At 43.3% G+C, this 25,740-nt stretch overlaps 1 long non-coding RNA gene across 4 annotated transcripts; it reads left to right on the top strand.

Annotated features, from left to right (window-relative positions):
- The first annotated feature begins 244 nt into the window (after window positions 1-244).
- LOC123592283 lies at window positions 245-22,166 on the top strand. 4 transcript variants are annotated; one of them, XR_006709722.1, is made up of 3 exons: window positions 245-361; window positions 2,845-2,942; window positions 15,716-16,625. It is a non-coding gene; the product is annotated as an uncharacterized LOC123592283 (long non-coding RNA). The 4 variants fall into 4 exon arrangements; XR_006709745.1 differs by lacking the exon at window positions 15,716-16,625 and adding an exon at window positions 21,162-22,166 and having other exon boundaries at window positions 262-361; XR_006709761.1 differs by lacking the exon at window positions 15,716-16,625 and adding an exon at window positions 18,995-19,308 and having other exon boundaries at window positions 262-361.
- Window positions 22,167-25,740: the final 3,574 nt, after the last annotated feature.

Genomic DNA, 25,740 nt, shown 5'->3' with positions numbered 1-25,740 from the left:
TTTTGGAGCAGCTTCATTGGGTAGTTTGGGCTCGCAATTTCTCATTAGGATCAGTCAGATGTCAGCAGAGGCTGTGCTCACTTAAAGCTTAATTGGGTTTGGAGCTTTTGCTTCCAATGTGCCTCATTTACATGGCTGCCAGGTGGGTTCCTTCTCCACAATTATCCTTGAGTGTCTACACAGCATAGCGCTGACCTCCCCCAGAGTCAGTGCTACCCTCGAGACCCAGGGGAATCGCTGCAATGCCTTTTGTGACCTAGCCTCAGATGTCACACATGGTCACTTCCACGATGTTCTATCGGACACGCAGACTAATCCTGATTCGTGGAAGGGGACTACACAAGGGGATGAATTCCGGGAGGTGAGTACCATTTTGGAGCCGGCTTCCACAGTCTCACACTTTGCAAATGAATTCATGGGGCACAGCTGTAGTGTCATGATTAGAGGTGTGGGTTCTGAAGCGACACAATCTAGTTCAAATCCTAGTTCATCCACATAAAGTGTTTTTATCAAATAGCAAAATGTATATAATCCTGAGAAAGATACGTGACTAATTTGTGCCTCATTTCTTCATCTGTAAAACAAGAATGAATATGGTAACCAGCTCATGGGATTGTTGTGAGAATTTAACGAGTTAGTATATGTAAAGCCCTAGAATACCACCTGGCCCATAGTAAGTGCTACATTGACTAGTATTGACTAATATTATTTATCATTTTTAAAATCATAAAACTGATTAATGGAACAATCATTTAAAAAAATGTACAGTATGGGGGCGCCTAGGTGCCTTAGTCGGTCAAATAGCCGACTTTGGCTCAGGTTATGATCTCGTGGTTCAGGAGTTCCAACCCCCCATCGGGCTCTGTGCTGACAGCTCAGAGCCTGGAGCCTGTTCAGATTCTGTGTCTCCCTCTCTCTCTCTGCCCCTCCCCTGCTTGCCCTCTGTCTTTCTCCCTCCTATTGCACTTAAAATAAAGGCCCCAAGGGGTGCCTGGGTGGCGCAGTCGGTTAAGCGTCCGACTTCGGCCAGGTCACGATCTCGCGGTCCGTGGGTTCGAGCCCCGCGTCGGGCTCTGGGCTGATGGCTCAGAGCCTGGAGCCTGTTTCCAATTCTGTGTCTCCCTCTCTTTCTGCCCCTCCCCCGTTCATGCTCTATCTCTCTCTGTCCCAAAAATAAATAAACGTTGAAAAAAATAAAAATAAAAATAAAGGCCCCAAAGCCAACATCAGCAGAAAGAGCTCAGTTTCATATCCACTTTGGAGTTGGTTTTTTTGTTGTTGTTTCCCCCCCCCATCAGAGTAAGTGGGCGACTCTGAACTGGGCCATGGTAACATAAAGCCAGCAAATATTTCCGATATACCAATAGTGTGCCAAGTCCTGAGGGAGGCACTTGAGGGAGTAGGTCTCGATGCTTAATACTCATGAGAAGAAAGGAATGTGACCCTGTGATGTTTGTGACTCTCTATGCCTTTAGCGTTGCAGACGCAGCCCTGAAGAGGTTTATTCCACTTCTCCCAAAGTCGATCACACACGATAGCCAGCCATCTATCCTTAACAAAGCCACGCAGATTAACCAAGTGGAAACAAGATTCTAACTGAAAAGCTGGTAGGACCTCGGTGGCGAGTGGTCAGGATCAGGCCCAGCCTAGCAGGTGGCTCTTCCTGGAATCCATGACTTGTCTTTAAATGTTCGGCTTCATTAGTGTCAAAAGCTAGATTCCTCTTTTTTCTACAATTGTCATTCAAATATTTACCTTATTTTAAAACTCCTTTTTTAAATGACCTTTTTATCTTAGAATAATGATAGTTGCACCGAAAAGTGATGAATACAGTTTCCACTAATATTAACATCTGTCATTACCTACGGTACATTTGTCAAAACTAAGAAATTAACATTGGTACAGTGCCATCAGTTAAACTCCAGACATATCTGGATTTTATCCATTTTCCCACTAATGTCTTTTTTCTGTTCTGAGATGTCATCCGGGATCCTACGCTGTACTTAGGATTTCTCTTTATAGGCTCCTTTGATCTTGACAGTTTCTCAGTCTTCCCTTGTTTATCATGAACTTGACAGTTTTGAAGAGTGCTGGCCAGACATTTTGTAAAATGTTGCTTAATTTGGGTTAGAGTGATGTTTTCTCCTGATTGGACTAAGGCCTCAGGTTTGAGGAAGAATACCCAGAGGTAAAGTGCCTGAGGAGGATTTACTTTTTTAGAACACTCTTCAACACCTTTAATGTGAAGGTGATGCTATGTATTATGAATTCTCAAGAGGGAAAGCGGTTTCTTAGAGAATTTCAAGGAAGGCGTATCAAAGGGTTCCTTTCTCGTGTATCCTTCGTTTTTTTTCTGTGTTTTCACCCTGATCATATTGGCTAATTGGATGTCTGATTCTGTCTCAACGTTTTCAAGCTGGCTCTGCAATAAGGGTCTTTCAAGGGTCCTGTCACCCCTTCCATACTGAGCACCTCCTGCTGGGCCAGCTGCAGGGGGAGGGGCTGGAGTGAAACAGTACTAACACAGGTCCCGACTCTCGAGCTCACCTTCGGTTGGAGAGACAAAGCGTTGCAAACTGAACTAAACCAATTTGGTTTCGTGATCATCGAGTCCCTCTTGGCGGATGACAGTGGCCTCCAACGCGTAGGGTACAAGAAAGGATACAGATGTCCCTTGTCCCACCCCCTCCCTACCAGGTGGTATAGCACCGATGAGGGCACATCTTAGCCCACTTTCCACACGGTGAACCAACTTTTATTAGCAAGCAAGTGAAAAAAAAAAAAAAAACCAGCTCTCAATCTGTTCTGTAATTCTGGCGAAGTCCTTGCTCTCTGTTCTTTCAGACTCTCCAACACCTTGCACTGCAAGTTTCACTAGAGGCAAATGCATCTGTATCCTGACAATAGATGAAATCAATCAAATCAGATGGGAGAAGCCTTCAGTAAGTGCAACACCCAGGGCTGTGTGCGGTTTAGATCTTGGCTTTCCTCTGTTCTGCCCACGACAGGACAAGGTGAAGTCCTTCTGCTCTACTGTATATTTTGAATACCACCCATTCTATAAGCGAGAAATTATTTCCACACCCCTTACTCAAAGAGCAAGTCCTCTGGTGCAGACTTAAATAAGAATATTTGAAGTTGGGCAGCTTTTTAAATGTTCACCTATCACCCTTGGTATAGGAGTTCCTGATTAAGAGACTTCAGATAGTAACTAAAAGCACCAGATCGTGGATTAACATTAATTCACACACACACATTATACTGTTAAAGAAAATATAACACAAAGAGTGAAACAAGTTTACTACAGTGAGACAGGGACAGATAAAGGTCTGTATAAAGTGCTGTGAAGGGGCTCACGAGGTGAGGCTCACAGCGGTGGAGCAGAGAAGTCCACAGAGGGGCAGTCTTAAGTACAGCTACCCTGGACTAGTGGCTTCTCTTCAGGGCACTCACGAGAAAGGGATTCTGGGTAGAGGCAGCTGCCAAGAAAGGGAGCAGAGGCAGGACCTGGTTTGGTGTAGGCTCGGCATGGAATCACAGAGGGGAGGGGCAGTGGTAATGGAGACTGGGAAGACAAGGGGGGAGGTGCAAGTCTTGAAAGTCCCCCCCCCCCCAAGACTGAGGAATGTGGATTTGATCCTATGGGTAACACGCTCTGAGCCGGGTCCCATTCTAAGTCCTCTCCGCATATTAAATTATTTCGGCCTCACAACCTGATGAGATCGGTACCATTAGCACCTCATTTTAGAAACAAAGAAGGTGAGTCCCAGATAATTTTGCCGATTCAAATATTGCGTGCCCAATTACAAACTGAATTTCAGATAAACGAGGACTATATCTTCAGTATATGTCCACGCGGTATTCGGTTAAAAGCTGGCGCTCCTAGGTCCAGAAAGGCGAAGTCAGTTGCTCAGGGAGTCACAGCCGCTAAGCGGGAGGGCCAGAGTTGGGACGGGTGGGCAGGTGGGGGCACGTGCTGGGCTGCACCCTCCCTGCACCCGCCAGCCTCCGCAGGTACGTGCACAGGGTGCAACAGGGCGACGGAGAAGATTCCCAACGGGCAGGAACCCTGGCCAGGCTGTTAGTCATCAGCCAGCCCTGCGTTTGCCCTTTCAATCTTTCTCAGAGGGCCTATGTTCTCACAACAGGTCTACAAACCTCCCATAAACCATCTTAATGCTTAGAACAAAATCCATGCCCTGTGACTAAGGAACGAAAATCCCCTGGATCTCCAAAGCTCTCTCTGCCCTAAGGGTTCTGAACCTTTTTAAGGGTTTCCAGTTCCCCTCTCCAGTTGAGCACCGTAATTAGGAACCTATTCAGACCGGATCTGCACACACTATGCATTTACCACTTTGCCTACCTGTTGCTACTGGCCTGGGATATAAAACACAGAAACGTTTGAACAGATTTAATGAGGTTTCACCAGAGGTGCAACAGGCAATTGTATTTTTAACACTGGAACGTTTCAAATATTTCAGCGAGGGAATGCTAGGTGCTGGCCATGCAGTGAGGCCCCGGGCAGGATTACTACCCTTACGAGATAACTACTTTTCAGAGTGTCATGAAAAAGGTTGGATATAAAAAACAGACTGAGAACAATGCAATGGATATTATAATAAGGGATGTAGAGGAGGCTGTGGAAATCTGGAGCCGGGAGCTCCTAACTACCCAAGAAGAAGAGTCTGGCTACTATAGTGTGATTCCGACCTGTGCCACCATTGGCATTACCTGAGAGCTTATTAGCAAGGCAGAATGGGGGCCCCCACCCAAACCCGCGGAATCAGAACCTGCATTTTAACAAGATCTAAGGCTGACTCCTATGCATGTTGAAGTTTGAGAAGCATTTCCTTGGAGAACACCAGAGATAGATGAATAGAAAATGAATCTGGAAGGATGGAGTTTTCCACGTGGGGTCTAGAATGGAAGACCTTAGCGGGGGGAAGAGCATAAGCAAAAGCATGCAGCTGTGAAAAGGAATATATTCAGGAAACAACAGGAATCTTTGGTATCTCTGGAGCCCAGCAGTACACAGGAGTGATGGACGGGGAGACTGGAAGAAGCTGCAAAGACAACCTCAGAGGGGGCAAGATCGTGGGTGACTTTGTTGCCATGGTGAAGGGCTTGAGTTTTAAAAATTTTTTTTAACGTTTTTTTATTTATTTTTGAGACAGAGAGAGACAGAGCATGAACGGGGGAGGGGCAGAGAGAGAGGGAGGCACAGAATCGGAAACAGGCTCCAGGCTCCGAGCCATCAGCCCAGAGCCCGACGCGGGGCTCGAACTCACGGACCGCGAGATCGTGACCTGAGCTGAAGTCGGACGCTTAACTGACTGCGCCACCCAGGCGCCCCAGGCTTGAGTTTTTAAATATAATTACTCAAGCATATAAAGCCGTGTAAATAAAAGCATAAAATAGGGTAACGAGTGTAAGATAGAAACAAGGCATTACAGATACAGCCTTCTGTGTATTCCCACCCTCCTCCATTCCATTCACCTCCCTCTTTTTTTTTTTGAGAGAGAGAGAGGGGCAAAGAGAGGAGACAGAGAAGGAGAATCCCAAGCAGGCTCTGTGCTGTCAGCGCAGAGCCTGATGCAGGGCTCAATCCCACAAATTGTGAGATCATGACCCGAGCTGAAACCAAGACTTGGATGCTTAAGCAACTGAGCCCTCCAGGTGCCCCTCCGCCTTTCTTAAACCTAAATACTATTCTGAGCTTGGTGCTTACCATTTTGGTATTTGTTTTATAATTTTCATACGTATGTTTGTACACACAAAACACAGTGTTTTTCATGCTATGTTCCTACACTTATTTTACTACAACTTGATTTTCTGCTTCAACATTATGTTGTCGGGATTGGTCTGCGGGGATATACAAGGCTCCGGTTAATTCCTTCTTAGCTATCATCCAGAGTACCTCCTTGGATGACTCAGTCCCTATTTATTTGTCCGGTCTCCTAAGGATGGATATTTTGTTTCCAGTATAAACGATGCTTGAATGATGCTTGGGTCCTGTGTCCATGCCTTAGTTTCTCCAGGAAACATTGCTAGGAATGGAGTTTCAGGTCGTCAACTTTGCACCTCTTCTTCAAGGTCACTAGATACCATTGGAGTGTTCTCTAAAATGCTTGTACCAGGCGGTGCCCCGGTGGCTCAGCCGGTTGAGCCTCTGGCTTCGGCTCAGGTCATGATCTCGTGGTTTGTGATTTCAATCCCCGTGTCAAAATGCTTTGGATTCTCTGTCCCTTTCTCTCTGCCCCTCCCTCACCTGCACTCAATCTCTCAAAAATAAATGTAATAAAGAAAGAAAGAAAGAAAGAAAGAAAGAAAGAAAGAAAGAAAGAAAGATTACTTGTACCAGTTTATTCTCCTACCAGGAAAGTATGAAGGTGCTTTTTTTTCTCTACATCCTCTCCAACACCTGAGAGGGCCACATTTTAAAACTGTTGCCACTTTGGTGAGAGTGGGAATCTCATTTTTGTTTTCATTTCCTCACTGACGAGTGAAGTGGAACATGCCATTGCATATTCACTGGTGTTCAGGTTTTGTCTTTTGTGAATTGCCAATACATATCCATTGCCTGCTTACCTACTGGGTTGGCTGACTCCTACTGATGTGTAGAATTATTAACATATCCTGGATTCTGCTCCTTTATTAGTTACCTGTATACACCATTTTCCTCCCAGGCTTCGTTCACATTTTCATGTTGCTTACGGTGTCTTTGGTTGTACTCAAAGGTTTTAAATTTTAGCGTAATCGAATGAATCTGTGTTTTCCTTTTTGTTGTGTGTATGTGTGTGCCTTCGACTTTATTTCCTTCCTCGATGTGAAAAGATGATTCTACTCTATCTTCCTTTTAAAAGTGTTAAGTTTGCTTTCTCTATCCGAGTCCAGTTTTTATGTTTTCTCCTATAATCATTTGTCTCATGGCCGTTTACTGAAGATTCCATCCCTTCCCTCTGAGTTGTGGTGTCCTTCTGTCATTGACCATGGTTACGTGGGTACACGATCTGTTGCTGTTCTGTCCCACTAGCCTGTGTGTCTTTTCCTGCTCCTGTACCGCACGGTCCTACTGGACACAGCCTAATAACAAGGAATGACATCTGGGAGGGCAAAACTGCCAACAGCCCCAGTGATTTCTTGACTCTGTTCTTACGCCTGCACCTTAGGGTTATCATGTTAAGTTCCCCACACGTGTGCATGGACATGAGCGCATAGTCAACTGAAGTATGACTTTTCTTGCACTGTGCTTCTAGAATAATTTGGGACATCTGGCATCCTTAAGACCGTCCTGCCATCCACAAACATGGAATAGCTTTTCATGTATTAGAGCTTGTTATGTCTTCTATAATGTTTTATCATTTCTATGTAAAAGTATTGCTCATAGTTAGATTTTTAGACACCTTATTTTATGTTTTCTACTGCTATTGTAAATGATTTATTTTAAAGTATGCTTTCTAGTTTTTGTTAGATTTTTTTCAGACGGTTTGTGCGTTCACAACAAGTAACTTACAAATGCAAATTGATTGTTTATATAAGCTGATCATTACCAGATCCTGTTGCTGACTTTCCTGCCCTGCGTCCAACTATTGATACAAGCACCTTGCACAAACTCATGTGGTGATCTGCCCATTTACAAATCATTCACCTTCAAGCCCCACTGTGTGGCTGATGGCCTTTTCCATACTGGAGCACTTTCTTCTTTCGATTTCTAGAAAAATCAACATTATTTGCTTGGCTTTGTGAGTTCTACATACATCCAAGAGTCATCTGTGAGAGCAAAGCTAGTCAGTTAAAAAGACACCATCCAGGTGGCTCTTTCCACCTTCCAGATCAGCTCACAGGTTGACAGCACAATGTCTTGAGCTGCCCTGAATCCCTACACTCACACCACGAAAACAGAGTTTTAAAACAGATTTTTTTTGCCCCGCTAAGTCTTTGACATTCATTTGAATCCTCCTGCAAATGTAAAACGCTAGAGGAAGAAAAACTGTGGTTTGTCCTGTGGCCCTCCACCCTAAGAGAGAGCCTGGACTCCACATTTAAAGGTCCTACTAGAATATCCAGTCCTCTCCTCTCCATCCATCCCCCCTGACACTGCCTCCTTCCGACTCTCACCGTCGGCCTCTGGGTACTAGTTTCTCATCGTTGCTGTAACGAATCGCCACAAACTCTACAGCTTAAGACACCACACAGCGGTGAGAGACCTATGGGTGTCACTGCGGAAAATCAAGGCGTCATTCTTTGAAGCCTCGGGGGGAAAATCCTACTCCTTATCTTTCCTACCTTCTAGAGGAATACACTCCTTGGCTCATGGCCAAGGATCTTCAAAACCAGCACTGGCCAGCTGTACCACCCTGACGCTGCTTCCTTCAACAACCCTTTCTCCTTCCTTGTTCCTTTATAAGGACCTTGTAATTACCCTGGACCCTCCTGGATAATCCAGGATAGCCTCCCATCTCAAAGTCCTCAATGAAATAAATTCTGCTAAATCCCTCTTGCTATGTAAGCTCGCATATTCCCAGGGTCTGGGGATTAGGATACGAACACCTTTGCGGGCTATTACTTTACCTTTGTACTCTCAGACCTAGGTTTTTCAAGCTAAAAGCTGTGGCTCTTAATCAACATGGTGGCTTGGAAGCAATATTTTTTCCACCTTTATTGAAAAATAATTGACATATATTATATAAAAGTTAAAGGCGTACAATATGATGGTTTGATTTTCATATACTGTGAAAGGATTATTGTAATATGCAACCAGCATTTTTTAGTGAAATCAGAGTACTTTGCTTCTAGTAAAGTGAAGCATTGTTTCACTAAGGCTTTGTGTTTTGTGGACTCTGGGTTTCATATAGATATACGCACACATATACGTGTGTTTGTGTGTGTTATTTGGCCGGCGTTATAAATATAAAATCTGTTCCTTCCTGGGAGTTTGATATTTAAAAAAAAAAAAGAGAAGGCAACTCTGGAACTTACATAATAGCCTTCTAATTGGTCTTTCTGCCTCCAGGCTCTCCAATCCATCCTCCACACTGCTGCCAAAAAGTTGTTCCTAAAAACTAATTGGACACGTCACTCTGCTGAAAAATCTCTAATGGCCCTCCAGAGCTGAGCTGGATATTCTCTGCTTGTTTCCGGATTCACGCTATCCATTTTCTCCCCCAGGGCCGACTGCCACGGACTGCCTCACCCCAACACTTTTGCTTCGACTTCCATTTGGGTGTGGACAGTGAGAGGCACTGGAAGAGGTCAGAGGGCTGGAAGAGAGAGAAGTCTGGGGGGCACTCGTCCTTGGCTATTTCTCCGCCGGGCAAATCCAGCTTCACAGATGTTTGACCTGTACAGATGCACAGGGCCCTGTGCTCGGAAGGGCACCATGCTTGCTTTAATGCCCTGCTGGCCTCATCTTGGAGTTCTCAGCAGTGTCTGAACAAGTGGCCCTTTTGTTTCATGTTGCACCGGGCCTGGCAAATTATATCACCAGTTCCTCTTTCGGGCCTCATGTTGTGGTGGCAATGTCCCTCTACCAAAAGCACAGCTCTTGTCTGAGACCCCTTTCCTACGACTACAGCTGCAGGGTTCCAGTACCTGTTTATCCACTTGCCTCAGCAGTACTAGAAGTGATGGTAGCTTCCTGCAGTTGCTGGCCCTGGGGTGCTTCGCCAGCCCACGTTAGTCTTCTTTGGCCCTGCCCACCTCTTATAGAGTCCCTTCATTGAACTCACGTCACCTTTTCAAGAGTGCTGTCTGTTTCCTCTCAGGACCCTCGCAAATAAAGAGTCTATAGGATTATATCCATGGTCTTGGCTGTCTAAGACTTCACATTTTAGGCCCTCCTTTTCTCGTAACTGATCTACCATGTTACCTCATTCATGCTATGGCCCAGCTCCCATCTTCTTGCGATTTCCGCAAGTAGCCTGTTCCTTCTCAGGTCTTCAGTGTTCTTCCATAGAATACAATTTTAGTTGGGCACATAGCTACCCAGATTAACACATCTCAGCTTCTCTTGTAGGAAGCATGGCTGTGTGACTAAATTCCGGCTAATGCCATGCAAGTAGAAGGATCTGTGTGCATGGCAGATTCCAGGAACCTTTTGGAACAGACTCCTGGAACACTGCTCCGGCTGGTTCTTCTTTGTTCTTTCTTCCATCTTGGGGTCTGAAATGTAGACTCTCTTGGACTACGAGGATAAGGAACACACTCTAGAAATGGCAGAACAGTGATTTAGAAGGAACTGGGAAATTCCGTGGAACAAAGCCTTCTTACCAGCTCTGCATTAAACGCCTAAAGGCTTACGAATTTTACATAAGGGAGAGATAGACTCATTTTTAAGGCACTGATATTTGGGTTTTATTACCAATGAACCTGACCCTAACTAATGCTATACTTATCATCACTCACTAAACATTTATCGAAGAGCCTCCGGGGTTCTGGGCACGGTTGCCGGCTCTGGGGACGCAATTTTGAATCAGCAGGTGGCAGTGGGGCCACGTGCAGGTGAAAGTAGTTTCAAGTGGGCAGAGAGAATTCTTGGGAGCACTAGTGAAGAAGATGTGGAAGAGTACAGATAAGACTTCAGGCAGAGCAGGGATAGTGACATGGGTGCCAAAGTCCCAGGAAACACAAGAAGTCACAACCTGCAAAAACCAAAATTCAACCATATGCTGCCCCAAAGGAACAGTACTAGACCAAGTGACCAGGAAAGGTAAAAAGGAAAACAAGGAATAAATAAGTTGTGCAAATACAAGCAAAATCAGAGTAGGAACTGAGTTATTAATATCAAATGGACGCTTCTAAGGGTAAGTATTAAAAGGACATGGCGAGTGACCTTTTCTTGAAGGAGAATACAAAAGACAAAGAAAATTGCCAGCATAAATAATTATGTGTCCGATTACTGACACAAAAATGCAGAAACCCAAAAGTATTACATGTATAAAATTTCAGAAAAGCAATAATATTGAGAAAATGTTAATAACCCTCTTACTTAGTCCTTTAAAGGTTAGGCAGATAAAAAATATTTTGGATATAAAAGACGTGAACACCGTATTTGTAAAATGACTTACTCTATACCATTTGTAAAATGCCAACTCTATACCATAAAGCAGATATTAAATCTTTGTAAATGCCCATGTGCTATGCATGTGAGGAGACAGAGGGTATATGGGAAATCTCTGCACCTTCCCCTCAATTTTGCTGTGAACCTAAAACTGTTCTAAAAAGGTCTTGATTTTTAAAAAAAAACATTTATTTTGAATCTTTTTCAAAATTTAAACACAAGAAAGGCCTTACTAAGTGTACAAAAAACAGGTACAAATAACACAATCTAATCAAGATAAAACTAGAAATCGGTACCACAAAAAATCTCTACTTCTCTTAAATAACACACACACGCACACGCGCGCACACACACACACACACACGCACACACACACAAATGCACCAACATATACACTGTACATATTTCTGGGGTTAAAGAGGAAACCAAAACTGCATCAATGTAACATTAAAAAAATAATCACAGGGTGCCTGGGTGGCTCAGTCGGTTAAGCATCCGACTTTGGCTCAGGTCGTAATCTCAACATTCGTGGGTTTGAGCCCTGCATTGGGCTCTGTGCTGACAGTTCTGGGCCTGGAGCCTGCTTCACATTTTGTGTCTTCCCCTCTCTCTCGGCCCCTCCCCTGCTCATGCTCTGTGTCTCTCTGTCTCTCAAAAATAACTTAAAAATGTTAAAAAATTTTTAAAAAGTTTTCTTTTTAATGTTTATTTATTTTGAGAGAGAGAGAGTGGGGGAGGGGCAGAGAGAGAGGGAGAGAGACAATCCCAAGCAGGCTCCGTGCTGTCAGCGCGGAGCCCAACATGGGGCTCAAACCCGCAAACCATGCGATCATGACCTGAGCTGAAAGAAAGAGTTGGACACTTAACTGACTGAGCCACCCAGGCATCCCTAGAGAAGCCTTAAATTGACAGTAGAAGCTTCCACCTTAAGAAATTAAGAAATAAAGATCAAATTAAACCCAATCCAAGCAGAAGAAAGGAAATAACAAAAAAGAGATTAACATAATTGGAAACAGAAAAATTCCAGGGAAAATCACTGAAATAAAAAACAGATTCCCTGAAAATACCGGTAAAGTTGATAACCTCCTAGACATACTAAGAAAAAAAAAAGAAGGTGTTGATATTAGGAATGAAAGAGGTGATATCACTATATACCTTGCAGATATTAAAAGAATAATAACAAAATTAGGAACAATGCTATCCCAATTCATTTCATGACTTACATGAAATGGACAAACTCCTTGAAAGACATAAACTCTCAAAACTCACTTAAGGAGAAATAGCTCATTGATTAGCCCTATGTTTATTAAATAAATTAAATTTATAGTTCACATCCTTCCTACAACCACCATTTGGTCCCAGATAACTTCCCTGATGACTTCCACCGAATATTTACGGAAGAAATAATACCAATTCTACTCAAGTTCTTTCATAAAGATGGAGGAGGAGGGATCACTTCTCAATTCATGTTGTAAGGACACTATTCTGATACCAAAACATGACAAGAATATTGCAAGGAAACTGCAGACCAAGATCCCTCATGAACATTGATGCAAAAATCTTTTTTTTAAGTCTATTTATTTGAAAGAGAGAGAGAGCAAGAGGGAGTGTGTGAGCAGGGAAGGGACAGAGAGAAGGAAAGAGAGAGTTCCAAGCAGGCTCTGCACTGTCAGCACAGAGCCCAATGCAGGGCTCAAACCCGTGAGCCTTGAGATCATGACCTGAGCAGAAAGCAAGAGCTGGCCGCTTAACAGACTGAGCCACTCAGATGCCCCAATGCAAAAATCTTTAACAAAATACTAGTCAATGCAATCCAGCAAGAGAGAATGCCTTACACTGCTAAAGACAAAGAAATGCTTTAAGACAAAAGAGGGTGCCACGGAGCTCAGTCAGTTAAGTCACTGGATGTTCACATGGTCTTGAAGTATCATTCTGCAGATTACTTATAATTACAAAGATTAAAAAGAACTTTGACAATGGAGAGATAATAGAAAACAACACCAAACAAGTGGCCAAACTTATCAGCTATCGTTTCCAAAATACTGTATCATGCATCATCCCCAAACTCAATGACTTCCAAATGACGGTCATTTATCTTTATAATTCACCTATCTGTGAGTTGGCCGAGTTTTGGCTGATCTAGGCTGGGCTTGGCTAGGTGGTTCTGCTGATCTTGGCTGGGCTCACTCAATTACCTGCAGAGCGGTTGAGGAGCTCTGCTCTAGGCTTGGCTGAGGAAGATTAGCTGAGGCAATTCAGATCACACTGTCTTTTCCTCCTCCTGGACCTAGCAGGCTGGTCCGGACATATTATTCTCATGGCAAGAGCAGAAGTACAAGACAGCGGGTCCAACTGCATAAGCACTTTTCAAGATTGTTGTGTCATATCTGTTAACATCCCACTGGCCAGAGGAAATCACATGGCTCAGCCCAGGAGCAGGAAATTAATTACACCTTTGTCTCAGTGGGACAGTGCCGGAAAATTATGTTTGACTTTGCTTTAATTAAAAGCCGAGGAAAACAGAGGGGATTGAATTCAGAGATGCTAAGATCTCTTTGGGATCTGACATTTTAGAATTAAACCGTACAGCTCCCATTCCCAGAAATGGGGCAAAGAGGAGGGAGATGGGCAAAGAGCGTGGGCCATCTTGACTGATTCAGGTCACTGGAGTGGCCAGGGCCTGTCGACAACGCATCAGAAGTGCCCCTAACTGGAGGCTTAATTCCACCTAAGTTACCAAAGAAAAAAATATTGCATTTTTTCATTGCATTTTATAAGTACATAACCATTCCCAGCCTTCTTCATTCAGTTTGTCATTTACAATTCAGAGTAATCGTAGTGGCGCATTTTAAATCAAGCTGAGGAAGATATATAATAAATGCATGTATTTTTAGAAGCCTGCTTCAGTTTCATGGAAAAAAATATACAGCCAAGGAACATAATCGGAAAAGAGATAAAATTCATAGTCTAGGCCAGAACATTTAATTCGTTGTAATATGCATAAGAGAACAATGTGGCAGCGGGAGATTTCTAACTTCATCTTGAGTGATTCATAGACTGACTCATTTCAGTGCGTTGCCAGTTACATCAGGGATGGATTCTGAGGCAGCGAGGTGCGCCCTGTAACATCAGAATGAATAAAATTCACATCACAGATTCTATTATGAGGCTGCTGGCCTCTACGGAGCTTTGTAGGTGACCACGAAGGAGACATCTGGGCAGTAGGGGAGGGGGAAGCTGCCTGGTAAGAATGAAGCCTCACATGTCTGAAATGGAATATTATGGACTCTAAAAATAGGTGCTAAGTAACCACTCTGTCAGGAAATAATAGATCACACAGTTGAGCTTTCCACTTAGGAAATGTGAAAGGACTTTTCTTTTTCTCTGCTGTGATCTGTCATAGCGGGGAAGAAGAAAGCACCCTTCAGAAACAGAACTCAGAATCTGGACACAGGGGTATTCTGTACCTTCTCCATCTAGGTCACTTTTTTAAATTTTCTTCATGTAATGTTGAGTGGTGAGAGTTTTTCCGGATCCTTTTGCTAAGAGTAGAGTCTCTGTTACATTCTTGGACCAGGGTTCTGGGGACTGGATGGCTAGGAAGCCGCTGCCTTCAGCAAAATACCCACACCCTGTCCTCACTCTCACCTTCAACCAGTGCTTTTATCAAATGGGTATTGTAAACTTATTCCTTTGAGTTACAGATAGCTCAAACACAAGCCATGGCTGGCGGTGACAGGAAAGGGAAGGAGTGTAGGGAAAAAGGACTGGGTGAAGGGAAGTGTTATGAATCAGACTGCGTCCCCCCAAAATGCATACATGACGCCTTCACCCCCAATGTGACTGTTTTTAGAGATGGGGCCTTTAAAGAGGTAGTTAAGGTTAAAGGAGGTTGTAAGGGTGGGGCCCTAACCCAACAGAGCTGACGTCCTTACATGAAGAGGAAGAGACACCAGGACGCTGGTGCAGACAAGAAGCCATGTGAGGACACAGCAAGATGGCGCCATCTGTGAGCCAAGGAGAATGGCCTCCGGAGAACCGGGCCTACCAACAGCTTGATCTGGGACGTCCAAGAACTGGGAGAAAACGAATGCCTCTTGTTTAAGCCCCTCAGTCTGTGCTATTTTGCTATGGCTTCCAGGGCTGACTAATACAAGGAGTAACATGTATTAATCATGCGCTGGGTGGCCAGCATTGGGATCAACACTCAGCACGTGCCATTAACTTAATCCTCCCTACGGCCCCGCAAGCGAGGTAAACGCGCAGACGGCGTTAGCCTGCTCAAGGTCACAGAATGGTGGCCTCTTAGTCTGAACTCATGAACTCATGTCTGCTGGATTTCAAAGCTCAAACCGTTTTCACCGTATTAGAGGTTCTCAAATATTGATGCGCTTCAGAATCGTCGAGGGAGCTTGTTAAAATTTCAGAGGCCTCTATCCCACCCAAGATCCACTGAATGAGCTCAAGGCAGGGGACCCAGGCCTCTGTATTTTTAATAAGCTCCCCCGGGTATGTCGATTCACACCCCTGCCTAGTTCATGAGGCTGTGGGAGGAAAAGTTTGCTGTCTGGTGGTTTTTCAATGCTGCATGGGTAGACAAGCAGCAAAGACCAGGAAAGCTAATTTAGTATCTTTCTCAACCTCTCAACTTCACAGGAACTCCGGAGGCTATAATTTTCATAAGCTTTTATAGAGGGAAGCGTCCGGCAACGTCAATTTAAAATGTAAAAATCGACTCTGCACTGGCACATGATATTGGGTAATCATGTAGTACCCATGGCCCTTGGTTTGGCGAGACGCTTTCTTACTCTACAGTCTGGGCTATTCACGTGATGACGCTGAGAATTTTTAGCATGGAAATTTCTGTGTTCTCTGACCTATGTTGCCGTCAGCCATATCCAATGCAACAAAGTTTCAAGCAGGACAAAAAAGCCAAATTGTTTTGGAAAGCTAGTGACTACTCCTTAATTCTTAATGTTTTGTGAATTCGGAATTGCTGTTGCATTCTCACACAATTATGAGCACCCATGGTTATTTCTGGCCACTGGATTATTAATTTGCGTGGGCAACCAGACAAATATCACCTATTCCTTCCCTGACAAGGTTTCCTGAACTGTCTAATTAGTTTCAAGGAGAAAGATACTCACTTGTACAAGCCAGCCCATTATTTTCTTAACATCAAGGAGTATCCTGTCTCGGCAAATGTCACCCCTGAAGCAATGGATTTGCTGGGCTGCCTCGCAATCAGACAGGAACATAATTTGCTTCTACGTGATATTTTTGAGGCTCCATTTTTTATTTGTTTCCCCCTATTTTAAGAATGCAATGAATTCAGGAGCTCAGTTTGGCTTCAAGGATTGCTAGCTACTTCCTAACTGTCCCTCTAGGGAAAGAGGGAGGAAGGGGGGACCAAGGAGATAGCAAAAATCAATAGAGTCTGCTTGAATTCTCTGTCTCCCTCCAGCCGACGCCAAGAACCTGAGTGAAGTGTGCTCTCAGCGTAGGGGAAGCCAGCCTGAGTGCCAATCAACCACAGGCAGGAGGCTATGTTAGCTCGGACAGAGGCGGCTGTAGGGGAGAGCAGACCTCCTATTTTCTAGCAGCTCTTTTTTTTTTTTTTTTTTTTTTTTTTTTGCCAGGGGGAAACAAATACAGGAAGAATGTTGCTTCTCAAAAGAGCCTCTACAGAGAACAACCTGCAAGCACCCGGAAGAAAAACAGGCTCCAGTGAAAAAGTCTCTGCTAAGGTCACAGAATTGTGCACCTTAAAAGGGGTGAATGTTATGGTATGCAGATTATTATACCCAGCTAAAAAAAAAAAAAAAAAAAAAAGGTTGTACGAGAAAATAAAATACGCCAAGGGATTCTGTTTTACATCCCGAAAGGAGGAAGAGAAAGGTGTGAGGAAGAGTGAGGAAACACACATATGCACAAAGAACCTGGAAGTCCCAACAGACAGGGCACCTGGCTCTGTGCTCACCATGTGCACACGGTGTGTGTTTACAGGTCTCCTGTCACAGGGGGCAAGTCTCACTTTATGTCAGAAGAGTCCCATGCCCGTGGAGTCAAAGGGAAAAGAGTTTGGGGGCACCTGGCTGGCTCAGTCGGTTAAGTGTCCGACTTCGGCTCAGGTCGTGATCTCACGGTTTGTGAGTTCGAGCCCCGCGTCGGGCACTGTGCTGACAGCTCGGAGCCTGGAGCCTGCTTCGGATTCTGTGTCTCCTTCTCTGTCTCTGTCTCTGCCCCTCCCCTGCTCATACTCTGTCTCTCTCTCAAAAATAAACATTAAAAATTTTTTTTAAAAAAAGGGAAAAGAGGTTTTCCCCCAAAGTAGCAACAAAATGGCAGAGGCCCCAAGATTATATAGTTATTTATTTGACTTAGGTTTATCACTTAGTTGACTTATATCTCCCAGTACTACCCATGAGATAAAAGGAGACCCCTCTTTAGGCTGGACTATAGGACCATGGCCTTGTTCTTCCTCTGTGACCCACGCTTTCCCTCAGCAGTGACTCACCCCACTCTTGACTCTTACGAGAAGCTACTTCACCTCAATTATAAACTATTCACAAGCATAGCATCTCTGGAGGCAGCTTCGGTCATAAAACTGGCTTCTTTGCTCAGCTTTGACCTATGTGTGCTAGGTCATTCAGGGTCCACCTCTCAGCCACCAGCCCTTGAGCCAAGGGACACCCTGGTTCTCCAGGCACAACTGACTGAAAAGGTTCTAACGACCCCAGCTTGGGACTGTTGCCCCTCTGTTCCCTCACTTTGAATGTCCCGGACAAGTGTCTGGGCACACAGTCTAGGGCAAATTTAACCACGAAGATCATAGCTGTCCTTCTCTTATTCAAGTTTTCCTTTCAGTCACTCCTTGGCCTTGTAACCCAGGCCAAGAGTTCTTTCTTCTTGCTGACCTTAAATGATCAATGCCCAAGAAAGATGCATAGGTGAAAACTGACACTATATTTACATTATATTATATTCATATATGTGTAAATACATGTATATATAGATATAGAGTATGGTCTGGAAGGATATACACTGAACCAGAGAGAGCGGGTATCTTTGGAGAGGGGAGTGAAGCTAGAACAGGGGCCCAAGAGGAACCACTGCTTTGTCTTTGCTATTTGCTTCTGTGTATGTCTTTACAATTTTTAAACTAGCAAGAAATGTTTGATGAGTGGAGAAAATTTTAATTGCATGAAACAACTCTTGCTGGAACAATCAAAGGGTACACAGACATTGATTACATAAGAGGATCGAATTAGTTCCCCAAGTCCTCGTGTGTGAGTCCACTTTTCTTAAAAATAACATACTAGGCAGGTGCACCTGGGTGGCTGAGTCGGTTAAGAATCCGACTTTGGCTCAGGTCTTGATCTCGTGGTTTGTGAGTTCGAGCCCCTCACCGAGCTCTGTGCTGACAGCTCGGGGCCTGGAGCCTGCTTCAGACTCTGTGTCTCCTGTTCTCTTTTCCCCTCTCTGGCTCGCGCTCTGTCTCTCTCTCTCTCTCTCTTGCAAAAATGAATAAATGTTTAATAAAAAATAAAAAATAAAGTTTAAATAAACTTAAAAAATATATACTATGTGATAGTTGGGATATGTTAAAAAAAAAGGGATAAAGAAAGAATAATACAAGGACACTCATGTCCTCCTCACCTAAGAAATCAAACATTGCTAATACAATAGAGTGCCCACCCACCCGCCCCTCCCTTGTCATTTCTACTCAACAATTCCAAGAGAATTGAGAACTACTCATCATTCTGTGACCAACACAGTAACTGATGTTGGAGTTGCCCTAAGTTTTCCAGATGGGAATTCCAGAAAATGCCTCTCAGGAAACAGAGAGAAGGGATTTGAGGAAAGCCTTGGGCTTTTTTTTTTTTTTTTAAACCGTTTTGTGTTATCTGCATAATGCTCTCTTCCTTTGGCAAGAAGGAATTCGTTGAGAGGATGCCCGAATCAAAGTCAGCAACAAACTCTGGGGGCAGCAGCCCCTTGGGCAATGACCGGCCAGCTCCCTGTGAACATGTTCTCCACGACCCTGTGTCCGCTGTGCCCCCTGGTAATGAAGAATTGGCTGTCAGCCACTCATTTTGCGTGTACATCGGGGCAGGCCATCAGATCAGCATTCTACCGGAAGGCGGCTCTGTGACCCTGCAGCTGAATGACACTGTTGCTTTCTGAAAACTGTAAATCAGAGGAAATAGAGATTGCTGGTGAATGAAACCTTTTGTGTCCTCTTTTTATTAGCACTTGAAATTGGGTTTTCTCCAATATATTTATTTTCCATTCTGCAAGCTCAAGTGTGATGGATATGCCTTTGGAAATTAATGACGCAATTAAAGAATCTGTCCCCTCTGGATCACTTGCTGGTGGTTACAGGTGTTTTTCATCTTGTTCTTTCAGCAGATCTGATGAAGCCCAAGTTGATTTTACATAAATAGACGAAAGAATGCTTGCAAAGATTGCCTATAAATAGGAACCACGAACTGAACTTTTCCTAACGGCAAAGATTCTGTTTTTGATCATTCTAACCCCCTGCTTTTGGGGGGGGCACGTTATTATTTCCAGTTATTGTTGTTATTTGTTTTCCTGAAAGAAATACAATTTAAATAATGCTAACTATATTGATTTACCTGTATGTTAGTGCCTGGTGATAAAGCTTGGAGTTCCCCTCGATTTTATAATTGTACCCAGGACGTGACACATACATTGTCTCTGAAAATACCTAGTGCTATGCCAATTAGCAGCATCGGCTTTCATGTCAATTTGAAAAGGTCTAGATGTGAAGGGATGGCATACCCCTACCAGAATGATCCCTCTTAGGTTCTCATAATTAAAGAGAGGTGCTCACTGGGTCTGCCTCATGCATCCATCATGGAGCCAGAATAGGGAATGGAAATGGTTCACTGATCAAGATACCAGAATTAGCTTCATCTGATTCGAATCTCTTTCCTTAACACCGTCCAGAGTTCCTCTAACTTGGACAATTAAAAAGACAAAAAAAAAAAAAAAATCAATTGAGAGTATCTGAAACATCAAGTTTCTCTCTCTCTTCCTTTCTTGGGATCATAATATAGAGCATATATAAGCATTTACACCATAATGTGTTATGTATTATAACTTAGTAAAAATTAACTTAAATAGAGCCAAATATACTACAATGTCAAATAGCCATTACGAAGGGTGGTCCTGCCCCCGGTCTCTGCCCCTGCCCCCTGCACGCTGGGGAAGCCCTTCCAGAGACGGCAGTGAGGTCCTGCTGTGATCGCCCTCTCCCTTCGCCTTCCTGATTAAGTGTATCTGATCCTGATCTTGATCCTGATTAAGTGTACCTTCTTAGTGTCGGTCTCATCCAAATTTTATGCTGATGTGGTCATGACATTTGTCCTAACAAATCAGATAATATGAATGAGCCATAATTATTTTACCCTCATTTTATAGACAAAAAGTGAGGCCAGAGATGCTCTGACTTGCCCAAGATCCTGTTAGTCAGTGGTGAAGTCAGAGGTAGAATTCTGAATTCCTAGCCCCCAGTGTACCATGCTTCAGCCCGCATGCTCTTGACTTATAAGACTGAAGGATACTAATTAAGAAAAAGCTAATTAATGCCGCACCTTGGGAAACTTGCAACATTACATACAGGAAGGTCAAGAGAAAACATTCGTTTGAGTAGGCCTCATCTTTGACATCATGTGTCTTCTTAGAGACAGTAAAATTCTTAGGATACTTTTACTGAGGTTTGAGGATTGACACGTGCTTAAAAAGACTGTTTCAAAGAATGTCAGAAACCCTGACGTTCTGTGGATTTATACTATGTTTGGATTTGCCATCAATTTCTCAGTGATTGTGTTAGCATTTCAAGCCAACTGGGGATAGGCCAGAGAATGAGAAAATTAGCTGGAAGAATCCAATGCCCTTGATTTAATAGCTGCTTTCATGGAGTTAACATCAGGCTCTTTTTGGCCAGTAATGATTAATTCTTGTAATGATTCAGTTTTCTTCTGCCATGGCTTGTCTAAAATACTTGTCTTACATAACCATCTGTCAGAACTTTTTTTTGTTAAAAAAGACACTGAGGCAACTAACCGATCTAAAGGACATTTTTTAGCTATCTCCACAGAACGAAGTTAAGCTCAGGACCCGGTGTCACCTTCAACTTGAGTTGGACTAGTGCCAGCGAGGCACAACCCTGCCAGCAAAGCAGAGAAGTGTGATCCCATCAGAAGGAAGCGGACTGTCCTTTTCCAGTTGAGACAAGGTACTCAGGACGCAGTTACAATATCCTACATTTTCCATCGCTCCAAAGGCAATGGGTTGATGGATCCCCATGACCAGCAGATTCATGGCTCACGCTTTGGTAAAGTCTCTCAAAGCTGCACTTGGCAAGATAACTCATGAGACGGACGTGTTACTCCTCTACTTCAACATAATAGGGTTTTCGATGGAACGGAGTGGGTGCACCCTCTTTTGGTTTATTCGCACTGCATCTAAACCTAGTCCTAATTATATCTCGGCTCCAGGCAGTGATCAGGGCTATACCTTCCATCTCTTGCGGGCTAACAGGGCTCTGCATGATCTGTGAGGTCCCGCATCCTGGGCTGCATGGCCACTTCCCTGAAATACAACGTGGGTACTTGGTGTTGGCATTTTCCACGGCACTGCAGCAGTGCCCGCGTATCTTCAGAAGAGGACCAAAGGCTGCCGGAGAAGAGGCCTCAGGTTTACAGACTCCCACTCGGAGTCCACAGCGCTCACGGAGATGAAGGGGTTTACATAAACATCTTGCATGAGACAGACAGGCCACACTGTCCTGTGGCCTCAAGAATAAATCTAGTCATTTTCAACCCCCAAGATTTATCTGTCACTCATGCTTCATGTGCATCAAAGGTTGGCTGTCGCTCTCCTGCATACGTCCTCCCTTTGGGATCCCAACTGCCATTGCAACCTCTTCTTGGGACATTGCTAGTTATCACAGCAGAGGGCAAACAGGACATGGAATACCATGCATCGGTTCTCTGCACTTTTGCTCATGTTTCATTGGCCAGACCAAGCCAGATGGCCATGCCAGCATAAGCCTCCCCAAGGCAAGCTAGTGGATATTTATGAACAATAAAACAATCCGTAATGCTAATTAAATGCTAGATTCATAGTTTTCAACATCTTTCATTCACAGGCCTTTTGGTAGGCTGGGGACTGCCAAGTCTGCCCATGCCTAGCCGTCATCAAAACCACTATTTACTTGGTGCATGATGTCCTTTTTTTTTTTAGTGTTTATTTTTATTTTTTTTAACGTTTATTTATTTTTGAGACAGAGAGAGACAGAGCATGAACGGGGGAGGGTCAGAGAGAGGGAGACACAGAATCTGAAACAGGCTCCAGGCTCTGAGCTGTCAGCACAGAGCCCGATGCGGGGCTCGAACTCACGGACCGCGAGATCATGACCTGACCCGAAGTCAGCCGCTTAACCAACTGAGCCACCCAGGCGCCCCATTTAATGTTTATTTTTGAGCGAGTGAGACACAAAGCACAAGCAGGGAGGGGTAGAGACAGAGGGAGACACAGAATCCGAACCAGGCTCCAGCTCTGAGCTGTCAGCAATGGAGCCTGATGCAGGGCTCAGATTCAAGATCTGTGAGATCATGACCTGAGCGAAGTCGGACGCTTAACAGACAGCCACCCAGGCACCCCGGGCACCCAGGCACCTGGTGCTTGAAGTCCTTTGAACTAAGCTTGCCTAAACTAATTTTTTGCTTTACCTTTAATTACATAAAATACACATAAATATATTCTTGTTGTGAGATACTTAGGTGATAAAAATATAACAAGAACCATAAGGTGGTTCCTCAAAAAATTGAAAACATCTACCAAATGGTCCATCAATCCCACTTCTGGAATATATTCAACGGAAAGGAGAACAGGGTCTCAAAGAGATATTCACACATCCATGTTCATAGCAGCACTATTCACCATGGCCAAAAGACAGAAGCAACCCAAGCATCCAACTATGAATAAAGGAATAAATGAAATGTGGTTTTACACACACACACACACACACACACACACACACACACATGAATATTATTCAGCCTTAAAAAGGAAGGAAATTCTGACACATGCTATAACATGGATGAACCTTGAAGACATGCTAAGTGAAATAAACCAATCACAAAAAGACAAATACTCAGTGATTTCTCTGAAACGAAGTATCTAAAGTAGTCAAATTCATAGTAACAGAAAGTAGAATGGTGATGGGCAGGAGCTGGGAGGAGGCGAAGTGGGGAGTTGGGTGTTTAATAGGGACAGAGTTTCTACTTTGCAAGATGAAAAACTTCTGGAGATCTGTTGCACAACAATGGGAGTATATTCAGCACTCCCGAACTGTATACTTGAAAATGGTGAAGATGATTAATTTTATTTTTTTTTAACCATAATTAAACTTTAAAAATTAAGAATACATTGAAAATAAAGCAAAAGTCTCCCGGATGACCACGTTCCAATCTCATTTACCTCTACAGAGGTGACATCTGCTTATTAATTTGATGTGTATGCTTGCAATTATTTTTCTATAGGTTTACATAATACATAGATAAAAATAGAATTTGTGTGGATTTTTGATTTAACACATACTACATAGGATGCACCTATTTTCATCAATACGCTTTTTTCATTTGACAGTCTACACCAGAGATATTTTAATGCTGGTGTATATTCATCCCGTTTTTTTTTTTTAAACGGCCACACTGACCCACAGTATTAAGAGTATAACAGATGATTTAATGATACTGCTTCTAATAGACGTTTCCGATTATTGTACTATAACAGTCAATATCTCTTTGAGCTTACGTGAGAGTATTTCTTTATATTAGATAGCTAGAGATGCATTCTGGGATCATACGGTGTGCATATTAACATTTTATCTCCTACTGCCATGTTGCTGTCCAAGAGAGCTGAACCATCCGCGAGGCAGGAAAATAACCATTTGCCCACTTCCTCATTAACACTTGCTATTATCAGTCTCTTCGATTTTTTCCAGACTGATGGTTGGAAATGATAGCTCATTCCTGTTTGATTTTCATTTCCCTGATTGCTGTTGAAATTGAGGATCTTGTCATTGGGTGGTTGGCCATTTGGATGTTTTTCTCTCCATTGCCTTTTCACATTCTTTGCCCACTGCCCACTTTTCTTTGGTGCTTTCTCTCACTGATGTGTAGGGATTACTTAGACAGTCTGTATATTTATGCCTTGTCTTTTGTTATATATGTTGCAAATTCCTTTGGCACCATTTATTTTCTAAAATCATTCACTGAATTTTTTACTTCGTGGTTCAAAGGATCACCTTTGTCATTTACACAATGCCTGTATGTACATAGGCCTGTTTCTGGACTCCATTTTCTGAACTCTGTATTTAAGGGATCTATTATTCCCTTTATGTCATATTCTAAGAATGACTAGAACTATAATGTACTTTGATGCCCTCATTAGTGTCCTTTTGCTGGTCTGGTGCATGCTCTGCTCCTAATGAATTTTTGAAAACATTTGACATGGGTTGGAAGATTTGGGCTGTGGAAGTAGGGGCTTTGGCTCGTATTGGAATGAATGTACAGATTACTTTGGGGACAAGTGACATTTAAAATATATTGAGTCATGCAAACTAGGAATCTGATGCTCTTCTTTGTTCTTTAACACGTTTTATTTTCTGTTCTCACAAGTGTTACATTTTGCTTGTTGGGTTTATTCCTAGGAATTGTAGAGGCTTTGTTGCTGTCGTGAATGGAACTGTTTTTTGTTTTTTGTTTTCAATTACATTTTCTTTTTTTTTTTAATTTTTTTTTTCAACGTTTATTTATTTTTGGGACAGAGAGAGACAGAGCATGAACGGGGGAGGGGCAGAGAGAGAGGGAGACACAGAATCGGAAACAGGCTCCAGGCTCTGAGCCATTAGCCCAGAGCCTGACGCGGGGCTCGAACTCACGGACCGCGAGATCGCGACCTGGCTGGTCGGACGCTTAGCCGACTGCGCCACCCAGGCGCCCCTCAATTACATTTTCTAATTGCTTTGCGTTAGCATACAGGGAAGCTATTACTTTTGATATGTCAATTTTACACCCGGCCACACTGATACACTTCTATTGGTCAAATAGGTTTCAGTGTAATCGCTTGGATTTTATGGGTGGATAATCATGTCATCCTATGTCAAAGGCATTTTTTGTCTTTCCTGCCCAATATTAATATCTTATTTCGTTTTCTTATCACACTGGCTGAAGATTTCTAGCACAATGAATGCCATAGCAGTCTTTCCTTGTTCTTTTAATAGGAATACTTCTAATTTTTCATCATTTGATGTGGCATTTGCAGGAGATCTCTGGCATATACATCTATAAAATCAGACTTCCAGTAAGAAACCCATGGCATTTTGAAATATCATAATCTGAGAAGGATTTGTTTATAAAGGGACTAGAGTCAATCTTCATTGTTCATGAGTCATATTTGCAAATTCGCCTGCTTGTTAAAATGTATTTGTAACCCGAAAATCAATACTTGTGGTGCTTTTGCACATCTACACACGTGTAGAGTGGCAAAAAATTTGTAACTGACATGCACCCTTCCAACGGAAGCTGGCAAGGCCACACTGCATTCTTGTTTCAGCTCTCATACTGCAAACAAATGACACTTTT

This window comes from Leopardus geoffroyi, chromosome A1 (genome assembly GCF_018350155.1).
Source record: "Leopardus geoffroyi isolate Oge1 chromosome A1, O.geoffroyi_Oge1_pat1.0, whole genome shotgun sequence".
Lineage (NCBI taxonomy): Eukaryota > Metazoa > Chordata > Mammalia > Carnivora > Felidae > Leopardus > Leopardus geoffroyi.
This window is presented reverse-complemented; position numbering and strand designations above follow the sequence as displayed.